The sequence below is a fragment of the Erpetoichthys calabaricus genome, chromosome 2, assembly GCF_900747795.2.
Source record: "Erpetoichthys calabaricus chromosome 2, fErpCal1.3, whole genome shotgun sequence".
Taxonomy (NCBI): Eukaryota; Metazoa; Chordata; class Cladistia; order Polypteriformes; family Polypteridae; genus Erpetoichthys; species Erpetoichthys calabaricus.
The window spans coordinates 147653313-147666107 of record NC_041395.2 but is presented as its reverse complement, the minus strand read 5'-3'; the positions used below and the strand labels follow the sequence as shown (position 1 = coordinate 147666107).

General features: G+C 35.9%; 1 long non-coding RNA gene across 1 annotated transcript in view; it reads left to right on the top strand.

The window, feature by feature from the left end:
* The window catches only part of LOC114646429 (uncharacterized), a 51244-nt gene that overhangs the window by 28519 nt on the left and 9930 nt on the right, over positions 1–12795 (top strand). The window lies entirely within an intron of this gene.

Below are 12795 nucleotides of genomic sequence, written 5' to 3'. Positions count from 1 at the left end.
TTCATTTATTTTATTCTTTTTGCATACACACTTATTTGTAGTTGAGTGGATTAACTGATGCCTGTCAAGAACTTTCAGGTAGCAATGTTGTGCAGACATAATAATTTCACCCTCACTGGAAAGCTTCTTTCAGTGGGTGTATATTAGCACATCTATACTCATCCACAACCCCATGAAGTCAATTACTTGACAGCAAGGTACATGAATAATAGTATGACATAATTTATTCATAGGTTCTAGCTTATAATTCGGTACATGGAATACTGTACATGTATATTAGCCCCATACAGTGTGTTGTCAGAAGACAGTAAGCACTTATTTCTCCATTTTAATAGTTTACAAATGGATGACATGTTGTTGTTGTGGGTAAGACCCCTAGTTTGTGCCAGATGATCTTCTGTGTTTTTACAAGATATTCTCTCCATGGTCATTTGGGTTTCATAGCACATTCAACCGCATTCCACCTCACAGATAGCTAGATGCATAAAAACTATCTATCTATCTATCTATCTATCTATCTATCTATCTATCTATCTATCTATCTATCTATCTATCTATCTATCTATCTATCTATCTATCTGTCTGTCTGTCTGTCTGTCTGTCTGTCTGTCTGTCTGTCTGCCTGCCTGCCTGCCTGCCTGTCTGTCTGTCTGTTTATCCATAGATTTCTACCGAATCTAATGGGCATTTTGAGATCATTCAATGAAAGGAAATGTTTTTAGTATCCTAATATGAATTTCACTGAATATTTCTAATTTATTCTATAACACTATGTATTCCTATAATAATAATTGGTGGCATGGTGGTGCAGTGAGTAGACTTGCCACCTCACAAATCTAATGTCCTAGGTTTGAATCTGGTCCCTGGTTGTTGTTAGTGTAGAAGTTTGCATCTTCTCCCTATGTCTCCATGGTTTTTCCTCTAGGTTCTCTGATTTTCTTCCCATATTCCTGAAGATCTATGTGTCAGATTTATTGGATATTGCCTTCTGGTCATATGCAAATATAAGTGTGGTTGTTACCTTGTGATGATGGACTACCATTCTGCTCAGGGTCAGTTCTTGCCTTGCTCCCTTTGCAATAGACTCTGGCCTGTTGTGACCTTGAATTGGATTACAATAGCATGAAAATGTTATTTTATAATTTTCAGCAGTAATTTATATTTCTATAATAATGTTTTTGAAAAAACATTGCTTGTTCAAAATGTATTAGTCAAATTAGTGTCTGTAGTATAGTTACTCAATAAATGACTAACTTTGGTTTTATGTAGCACTTCTTACAGTGAACATTCTGCAAAAGCATTTTTCATAAAGAGCACAATGCAATTCAGCTTTTTGTTTGCCTTCTTATAGTAGTTGAACTCAAGCGAGTGGGCCAGAGTCATACAAGGAGCCAGTACTGGTGTTTGCAGCTGTGATTTTTGTGACTTACCGTCCAATTTTTCAGTCAGCAAGTCAGTCAGTGTGCTTCTGTTCACTCAGAATATCTGATGTGTGCAATAGTATTGTATCAATTTTGCTTTGTAAAAATAAACTTTATTAGCAAAACTGGAGTGTTTAATTTTTTTTTCCTGTGGATAAACTTACAGTTTAAATATTTCCTTTTAATTACATGGTCTGAATGATTGTTATTAAGCATAGCGTTCTAATTAATTTTTCTTTAGCTGTGTGCCCAATGTTGTTACTTTAATTTTCCATGTAGATGGAGTTCGGAACATTTTTATTTAGTGTTGCTGAAGCATGTAATGTTACATAAATAAAGAACACATGTCCATTCTTCATCATTGATATGGAAATCACTGCTTCAAAGCTAAAGCACAATATTGATTTACTTTGCTTTGCAATATGTTGGTTGTGTGGTCAAACTGCTAAAAAAGAAGAGGATGTAATAGTAAGAGCAGATGGTCTCTTGTTCAAGTCACATCTTAAACTCTGGCATACCTGACACACTGGCAAAAGTTCAGAAGTCACATTACTACTTTGTTTCTTTTCCCACAAAATAAAATGTGTAAGATGCAGACTTACATGTAAGCTAAATTATTTACACTTTTATTAGTACTTTCTTTTTGACACCCTTCTCTGTACAGGACCTTCAGTTCACAAATGACTTAATAAGTTGTGATTCTTGATTTGAAAATGTGTGTGTCTTTACGCTTAAAGAAAGTCTGCAAAAATTCAGAATGGCATGTTTTTCATTCTTCGGTGATTTCTGCTGCCAGTTTGTTTTTAAAGTGCATAATACCTAAAACAGGTAGATTAATGGCAACTAAGTAAAATCAAAAAGCTTAACTTTTATTTAATGAATGTTTATTTTATGTACAAAATCTGTCTTCTCTGAAAAACTCCATTTGTTTTCATAATACAGCTGCAATGAACAAAAGACACAAGTATTATACTAAAACACAAGCTCTTTTAATTATGGGTGTGTTATACTTCCATACAAATGCTATACTAGAAATCCATCCATCCATACATTATCCAACCCACTATATCCTAACACAGGGTCACGGGGGTCTGCTGGAGCCAATCCCAGCCAGCCAAGGGTGCAAAGCAAGAAGAAATCCCTGGGCAGGGTGCCAGCCCACCTTAGGGCACACACACCCACACACCAAGCACACACTAGAGACAATTTAGGATCGCCAATGCACCTAACCTGCATGTCTTTGGACTGTGGGAGGAAACCGGAGCACCCGGAGGAAACCCACACAGACACGGGGTGTACATGCAAACTCTACGCAGGGAGGTCCCAGGAAGCGAACCCAGGTCTCCTAACTGTGAGGCAGCAGTGCTACTACTGTGCCACCGTGCTGCATACTAGAAATCAACCACTTTTAATAATAAATGTGCTATACCTTAACTGTAAATATGTAACTGATTCTGTCATTCTAGATCCTTTTGCTCTCCATCATATCCCGACAGTCCAAGCACAAATTTGTACTTACAGTCTTTGCAAGAAGAGTCGACAATTGTATGGTCTAAGAATTATTATACTTTTACTGTCATAGCTATCAATTTGTGCTCCATTTCAAAGATTTTTACTAACATATCTCTTTCTTATATTTAGACTATTATCTTTTGACAGGTCAGGGCTGCACATGAAAAGTGGCTTTAATATGCTTTTGCATTTGAACCTGTTTGAGTGTTTACTTTCTGTACAAGAATACAGCAGTTATCCTAGAACTATACATTTTTTCCTTTTTTTAATCTATTTCCTTGTCATTATTAATTTAGCTCTCATACTATGCAAACCAAATGAAAATGCATTAGAAAGGAATTGGCTACTTTATCTGTCAGCCTTTGAGATATAGTACCTACCCTCTGGGTCATATGGTGTTAGTACTGCCTTATGGATATAGTGTCCTTCGTTCAAATGCTGCACTTGATCCCTGTCTGTCTGTGTGGAAATTATATGTTCTCTCTGTGTCTATCTTCTGGTACTCTGGCGTCCTCTCCACTTTGTAATAACACGTGTGCTAGGCTAGTCAGCAACTCTAAACTGGCTCCAAGTTGCTATATTTATAAGTGGCTGCTCTTGCCCTACATCCAATGGTGCCTAACACACTTGATCTCTCTTTGCAACCCTCAATTGGATGATGGAAGTTTAATAGCATTCTTTTATGTTGTCTACACCCATTCTAAGTAAGAAGTTTATAATTCATAGCATGATCAGTCAATCAGCATACTTAAATACATAAGCACCTAAAATAAAAAACACTCCACAAACAATAGGAACCAATTAACAGAATTATTAATCAGTGAATATTTGTTTATTATAACACCTAATATAAACCAGCCATGAATCAATTCACACTCTTATTATTTAATCATTGTTTATGTTTTATGAATTTGTAATGACAAGCAGCATCAATATACGCTTTTAAAGGTATTGGACACTTTTATTCAATCAGTGTTTATTTTCTATAGTACCAATAAAGTTTTTTTTTTTATTTTACAAAATACTCAATTCATATGTATTTTTTATTTGTAAAAGAGCTGACAGAACAAAACCTGTTTAATAAATTAATGATAAAAGTTAAATTTAGACACATATGTTGCTTCCAGCAGCCTATTTGCTGAACCCCCTTAATCTGATTGCAGGGGTTATGGGGAGCCAGAGCCTATCTTGGCATAACTGATAAGACGCAGCAACCAAATGAGATGCCAGTATTGTTATTTAATGAGCATTAAATAAATTAGTCATTTGATTATAGCTGTTTTCTAAGAAGCACCGTCATAAGGCCCAGTACAAGACTAACGAAACTTCAATAAAAAGTGGCAAAGTTTAACAAGTTACATTGAGCTAGTAAATACATCAATTTATTATATTTTACAGTTATTACAAATACATTTCAGAATTTTCCAGAATGTAGTATTTTAAATTATAGTTCTTGGCAATAAATTGAATAATGCTGATATAATCTCACTGTGATTAGTTCTGCCATCTCACAGATTCACTAATCTTGGTATGTGTGGAGTCTTCATGCATGCCTATGTGTGGTTTTATTTTTACTCTTTCCTCCCAAGTGATAAAATCCAACATATCAGGTTAATTAATGAATTAATGGTGGCTTGGTATTTGTTTGCTTATGTGTGTGAATGTGACCGGGTCTCCCTTAAAAGTTCTGGGTCCTGCTTTTTGCTAGATGCTGCTGGAAAGGATGAAGCTTTCCTTCATTCTGCAAAGAAAAAGGCAAGGGTAGAAAATGAAAATCAGTGACTGAAAATAATAAATTATATAAAACAATTGAATCTACCAATATTTTACATGTAGAATTTTCATTTTGACCACTATCACATATTGCTTTGCAAAACTATTATAAATTACTTTTCAGTCACCCTATTTTATCCCTATGTATTGTCTGTCATATTGAGCACAGTCACAAATTACATATACACAAACAGCTGCAAAATTATTCTACAATCAAAACTGGACAGTATATTGATACTAAATTATCAATTCAAAAGAAGTTAATTTGTAGAAACAATAGTGAAGAGGAATTGGAATATATTTAGTTTTAATGCTATGTCCAAAAATATTCAATTATTTCACTGAGTAATGTTTTGGCTAGTGTGTATGTAAGTATATATATTTAAGATAAATCAAACAAACAGATACAGTCCTGTAGGATTCAATATACAGTTTCAACTAAGTTACTTTTACATCACAACCCAGGTTAACTCTACAAACGCATATGCTCTGTTACACATTGGATATATACAGGTACATTTAGGCAGGCTCTGTTCATTATAAGTCTTTTGTTAACTGAAGGACTTAGGTCCAAACCTTAGTGCTCCAACTGATTATCACATAATTATCTCATAATCAAAAATTGCTCAAACTGAATTGTACAAATCTTTCATCTTTCCTTTACAGTAGTGAAAAATCACTACTACAACGTTCAAGATGTATGCCAGTACCCAGGAGGGGGGGTGATACTTTTGTGTAGTAATTTTTGTATATGGAGTTATAGTTGGATTAGATCCTCATATCTAGTTGAACCATATAATGAATTTTTACTATGACAGTCTCCAGGGTAAAAAAAAACATTTGCTCACTACGGGCAATAAAGAACACTCATCAAATATGACACATTTACTGTGACTGATGACATCTTGGCCCATTGAGACTGTGCAAAGGATAACACTCTGTAGTCGTAAAATTAAACGTTTATCATCATTAAACTCTAGATCATGACATGAAATGTGAAGAATTCCTTTAGTGACTATCAATTGTTAGTGCATTTTTTCACGTAAGGATTTGCTGCAGCTCCACACCGTGAACCATTAAATGTGAACAGTAATTTTGGATATTTGGGATTTTTAGTATTAGAGTTAGCTTTCAAACCTCAAAAAGTAACCTCCATAAAATAGCTGGCACTAATACAGGACTAACTAAAGTCATTTGCAAGCATAAGTAATATTTACCTTTCACACACAGCTTTTTAGTGGAATCAGGTTATCTTGTCCCCATTCTCACATCTGTATCATTGCAGCTGCACCTTCTGTAGGCCCTTGTTACACCTTTCCTGCACCTTAAAGACATCTTGGCTACATCCCAATTCATTTCTGAAGCCCTTTTTCCTTCCTTCTTTCCTTCATTCCTTCCTGCATAATAAAAGAGAAACACAAGCGGGAAAAAAAAAATCTATTGCAGCACTCCAGTATTATCAGTCACACTCAGGGTAATAGCCTGGGATTGTCAGAACGGTGCAGAGCCAAATTGGGATGCATAATATGTAAATGTTTTTAAATATAATTTTAAAATAGCTGTTAACTTTAGTAATGATAAAGCTATAGTTAGGGACACATACAGTAGTTGTGAATATATTTGATTTTCTTATTCATAATTTTAATAATTTCACCAAAATAGATGTTGTGAGTGTAGAATATGAAAATGAAAGATCTTCCTCAGTAGAGTACACTTTATAAACATTTGAGTATTGGTGATCTGTAAAGCAACTGCAATAATTATCAGAGGAATGCTTTCAACTGGAATGCCTTAAAATACAGTAAGAGGAAATTCCATATGGAATACAATATAACTGGATTGGTGGAAAATTGGTTTGGTGAGAAGCTAAGGACCTTCCACAGTCAAAGCTGACACCAGTAGGGCCAAGTCCTAATATTATGTCATTTTCTAACCCGCATAACCCATACCGGGCGGCACGGTGGCGTAGTGGTAGCGCTGCTGCCTCGCAGTTAGGAGACCTGGCTTCGCTTCCCGGGTCCTCCCTGCGTGGAGTTTGCATGTTCTCTCCGTGTCTGCGTGGATTTCCTCCGGGCGCTCCGGTTTCCTCCCACAGTCCAAAGACATGCTGGTTAGGTGGATTGGCGATTCTAATAATAATAATAATAATAATTCATTACATTTATATAGCGCTTTTCTCAGTACTCAAAGCGCTATCCACACAGGGAGGAACCGGGAAGCGAACCCACAATCTTCCACAGTCTCCTTACTGCAAAGCAGCAGCACTACCACTGCGCCACCTGTAAATTGGCCCTAGTGTGTGCTTGGTGTGTGGGTGTGTTTGTGTGTGTCCTGCAGTGGGTTGGGTTCGCCCTGAGATAGACTGGCACCCTGCCCGGGATTGGTTCCTGCCTTGTGCCCTGTGTTGGCTGGGATTGGCTCCAGCAGACCCCCGTGACCCTGTGTTCGGATTCAGCGGGTTGGAAAATGGATGGATGGATGGATAATCCATACCAGGCTGGCAGGGCAGCTGGAGCCTATTCCAGCTAGCATAAGGCAGGAACAAACCCTGGAAAGAGTGCCAGTCTATCTCAAGGCGAATACACACACTAGGTCAATTCAGTGTTGCCAGTTCATATAACCTACATGTCTTTGGGCAGTGGGAGGAAACCAGAGACACCAGGAGGAAACCCACTTAGACACAGGGAGAATATGCAAACTGTGCTCTCCTTAAGTTCCAATGTAACCTGCACTGTCAGCTAGGGTGTAAATCTCCATCTAAGTATGGGAAGATGCATGTCACTAAGAAACAGTAAGTCTTGTAACTTTAGTATATTTTCGTTGGAAACTGGTGAAGGGGGGGGAGGAGTAGTAATTAGGCATTAAAAAGTTGGTATGATGATGGGAAAACTAAATTGCAAACGAAGGTGACTGTGTAGAAAGTGGTGTTATTTGTTTTTGAAACTCTTAGTAAATAGAGTCAAAAAAAAAGTGCAGAAAATTTTTGAATGTCCATCATATGCATAGAATCTACCTGAGAGACTTGGCTGTATGAAGGTAACTAAGGTGCTGTTATGGGAAATTCTAGCTTGGTCTTCCTATAGACTCTAATAGGCTGCCCCTGACCCCAGAAACAACCTGAAGCCATGGCCAAGAGGGTGTGTAAAGTTACTCCAATCCAAATGATTACTTTAGTCTACAAAATTTGAGGAGAAGGCTCATTGGAAGGAAGAAGGAGGTCAAGAGAGAAAATGAAAGATGAAATCGAAGAGCATGAATGTTTTTATGTGTCACATATAACGTTAGAATTTGGGTGGAAGATCCCATGATAGACTGAGATTCAGGACTTCTAATGTTTATGCTCAATGGGAAGCTGGGCTTTTGTATTATCTTGTCTGTTCATTTTCAGTTTAGGTTCTACATGTCTACTATGACTGCTTTATCTAAAATACATGGTTAATCAAATGGCTTTTCCCTATGGCGCTGCCATTTTTGTTCACTGTGCTGTTTGGCATCAGAAAAGAGATACAAAAAGACAAAACTCAGACACTATTCCTATCACATGGTCTAAATCATATATTTATAAGCTGCAAACCTAAACTAATTTAAAGAGGTACATTCTTTTTGAGTCACAGTATAGACACAACCCCTTAAATATAACTTTTACCTTTGTATTATTCCATTTATATATGCAGAGAGAAAAGAGCAGCACTCAGAGACCCTGAGCCTTTCCAAAATATATACATAATACTGCTTGTGTATGTGTGTATGTCAAAATCTCAGACCACATATACATACACAAATGTGCTGTAAAATATTTGCTACATCTGCAGTACTGCAAACAGTTTGGTATTTAAATTCAACATCTTCCTGCAAATCTTTTCTTAGTTTGCTGTCATTGATATCCCATCCAACAATAGGAGTGATTCTGTAATAATTATTCCAACAAAATAGTACACTTTCTTGTACTGTATGTATATCAAATAATTAAAATACATATATGTCCTTACTTTATTAAAGCCAACTGATTAAATAGTTCCTATGGCACTGGCCTGTAGAATACATGTTACAGAAGCAGAACCTGCATCAACATCAATAAATCAGACCAAGTTTCATATTCTTTAATATATGATTATGATATGAGTGTTGTTTTTTTAACTCGAGATCGAGAGGGAACAGTTCAGTTTTTGCTCATTTGGCTATGTAGTTTATGGGAGCCTCATCTCTCTCTCTCTCTGTCTCTCTCTCTCTCTCTGTCTCTCTCTCTCTCTCTTTGTCTCTCTCTCTTTTCTTAAATCTGAATTGCCAACGGAATTTTACTTTCTCTGATAAAATCTATTTGGTGGCACAGGAGGGCTAATTATGAAAGAATGTCCCTTGGCCTTATCTTTAAGTATTATGCCCTACCCTGCAGGACACAAGAACTCTTACTGGGGATTACATGACAGTTTGGCAACCACAGAGACCACTGTGCCACAGTGGACAAAGGAAATCCCTGTTGGCATTTCCTTTTCTTTAAGTGCAAACACTCTGGTCAATTTATTGTTGCCTTGAGCTTCAGCTGTACTAGAACCTCAATCCACATTTAAACTGACATCTAAATCACTTATCTTCTGTTGAGAAACATAAAATTATCTTTTGTTTTGTTTGCAAAAAGCATATCAATATTTCTTCTTTAAACTTTTGAATTAGTTCTGAGTGTATGTCTTGAATTGCTTGTTACGGGTCAAAATCAGGACAACGGGGAATTTCTGAAGGATACACAAATCAGACTGATCTAGAGCTTAACCTTGCTCCTTTTAATATTACTAATTGTTAAGAAATAGTTTAAAAAATACAGCTATTTGGAAAGTTCCAGAGGAAGACCGTGAAATTAACATCTTATATGCAAGTTTCTGTAATGTTTCAAAACAAACTGGATTGTAATTAATGAAATCAATCAAGGAAGTTTAGGCTGGCTTCAACCTCAGACATCATTACAACAAATAGAGCTTTTTTCATGTTCATAATTTGTTACACTAATGATGAACTTTCCGTCTATTTGAAGGCAAGATGATTTCCTTCAAAAACTGTTTTGAATTTAAGTAGTAAATGTGAGATTATATAATGATTTCCAACATGGAAAATACAGTTAAATATTGTATGTATTTATGTAAAACGCTGCATATGCATTAATGCAATTATCAAAGATACTGGCCATAAACATAGTTGGAGTATGGAATTCATCTGTGCAACACAAATCCATTTAGAACTGCCAGAATTTATCTTGGTAATACTGGGAAGAGGCCCGAACCTGTATAGGACTCCAGTCCAGTGCAATGCACACCCTATACAAGGGGCCCAGTTTAGAAATAGCCTAACGTGCACATATGTGGACTGTGACCAGTGCAGTAGGTCAAAACCTTTATGAATTTGTAGTGAAAATGCAAATCCCATGTCCCTTAAGCTAATACAATACTAGATACAACAAAAATCTCCAAAACCTTTAGCATGTTAGCCTGTTTTGGAGTTTATACTAGAATTTAATTGAAACATAATTTAATTTTGACAAAATGGAGAAAATTATTTCTCTTTGAGGGGAATAGTAAAAAAAACATGCAAATCCAGATTTTTGAAAGAGTTATTATGAATGGAGTAAAATAATTACTTATATTGAGACTTGTTTCTTCTTTTTAAAATTAACATTTTTATTGTTTTCTGCTTGAAAGTTTTATTGCTGATAAAGAAAGACCTGCATTTTTTAAAAGACAAACAACCTTTTTTCTGGATGCTGCTAAAATGGGCAAACTAACATTATATAAAAGATTATGTTAAACTACACAAGTGACTTTTTCATACAACAAAAATTCCAGAAATCATAAATCATTTTTCAGAAGTGTCAATTGTTGTCCTACTCAGCAGCTAAATGGGAGTACCAGGGATTCTTTTTTAATGTGATGTGTCCTAGCTTTTTAAAATCATATTGCAGGAGATTTAAACCTACAGGAATGATGCATTGCAGCTGATGCTTTAAGTGTTGGTTTTCTCTTTTAAAAATCACATTTAAGTCATATTCTGTACTCCAGTGCTCATGAGTAGTGAGGTGTGAATTTGTATTGTATCCTCTCTGATATAATGTAGCAGCCAGGCATGTGCCTTGTAAGACACTTTATTATCATAATTTTTCTGCTCACTGTTTTGCCTGTAAAGATCTAGAACATTAAATGCTTGTCAGCTCACTACAGGATAAATATTTCTTGTCAGATTAATTAACCATTAAACTGTGAATACCATACAGACCACTGAATCGAGGAAATGTTTAAAAAAGATTGTAAGTAGATGTATTAAAGCAGTAGTAAACCAGTATCCAGGTTAGATACATTCCTAACTTTACATCACAAATAGCACTGAAATAAAATCAGCAGCTTCTTCTAATATTAAGCACCAAGATGAAATTCATTACATGTGTAATGTAAGTAAAATATATCAGCACTCAGAAATGTTAATTTCTCTAATTTGGCCAATATTACAAATGAAAAAGAGTTTGATGATGTTTCCACACTAGTCCGGTTAATTAACTTAAAGAAGTAGTATTTGCATAAATCATTACAGCATCCTGAGAGTCCTGTTCTTCAAAAAGACAAAGATGAAAAGTCACTGGAGTGGATTACTGTCAGTGTGCAGCTATAGACAGGTAGAAGGAAGCAGTAATTCCTACAGAAAGGCACACAAACATGGAATCAGTGACTAACAACTGTCCCTACTGTGATGCTTTGTTTAAGATTCCCCTTTTATTTTCCAATTCACTGTCAGAAGTGATAAAGACCTCAGTCGCACTCGCAGTAGAATCCCAAATCTAGGTGTCAAAAAGTGTGAACTAATTCGTAATGGCGAGTGACATGTAATATACTTTGTTTGGGTAACCTAATGTAACTCCATTGTAACGCCACAAAGCCTTATCGATTACCAATTGCTTAATTAAAAAGTGTTCCAAAGAAAAATCGAGTACCGTACCAATGTGTCACAATTAAACACAGACACAAAAGGCAGTGATGTTCACAAAGAAATAGAGACAAATAAATAAGCAGAATAAAATAAAACGTGAATGTAATCGTTTTTATAGAACTATTCTAACACTCTGCAACCCCCCACTTTTCACTTTGTCTGTACCATGTGGAACGCCAGAATATTTTGCAGCACCATTTTGAACCAAGAACAGGATATCAACCAGGACGGGAAGCCAGATCTCAAATCTAGGACGTGCAACTTGTTTTAGAATCGTGGGAGTAACGCAGGTTATACGTTAGATCACCTACATACTGCATGTAAACCACTCTCCGGAACATGGCACTGACTTCCAGTATATAGTACGGTATTTCTGTCCAACAGATCATGTGATAGATTGTTATATTTTTTTTCAGCAGCCACTGAAGGATGCGAGACAGTAAAGCCCCTCCATCGAACAACAGGTTACAACTGACACTGGTCAGGAGGTTCTTTCAACGAAGCGCTCATAAATACTTCATCTGTATGATGTCAGTCTATTTAGAAGGATTTTGTGTGTGTGGGTGGGTGTGTGTTTGTGTGTGTGTGTGTGTGTGTGTGCAACTATATAGAAAATACGGTACAAGTATATATAAAGTAAAGGAACTGCCTGATTATTTATACGAATAGTTTGTAAATTGATAACGCTTTGGATAACTCTAATATACAGGCAAATACACAGAAATTATGAGAGTAATATGAATTTACAGTAAAATGAAGCGTTTTCTGCATATGTGCAATCCAACGTAAATTGAAGTGCAGCAGAACTTGTGTTTAATAAACATTATTATGCAAGACTTTCTACGCCAAACGATTTATAAGTTGAATGTTGTTTGCTCTCTGTGTATTGATGGACTCGTTTTGTGAATATATCCACAATTTACTTTGTTCACTGCATTCGATTTTAGTACTCATATAAATGCATGATTTAATTGATGCAATATACGCCTGTGGAATATTTATTGAAATGTAAATATTATAAATAAGAAATGAAAAATACAATTTGACCTTGCAACGTCTTTTCCGAGAAAGGAAAAAAAATCTTTATCAAGCCCCTATTCTATGGCTTCAATAAACAGAACCCATT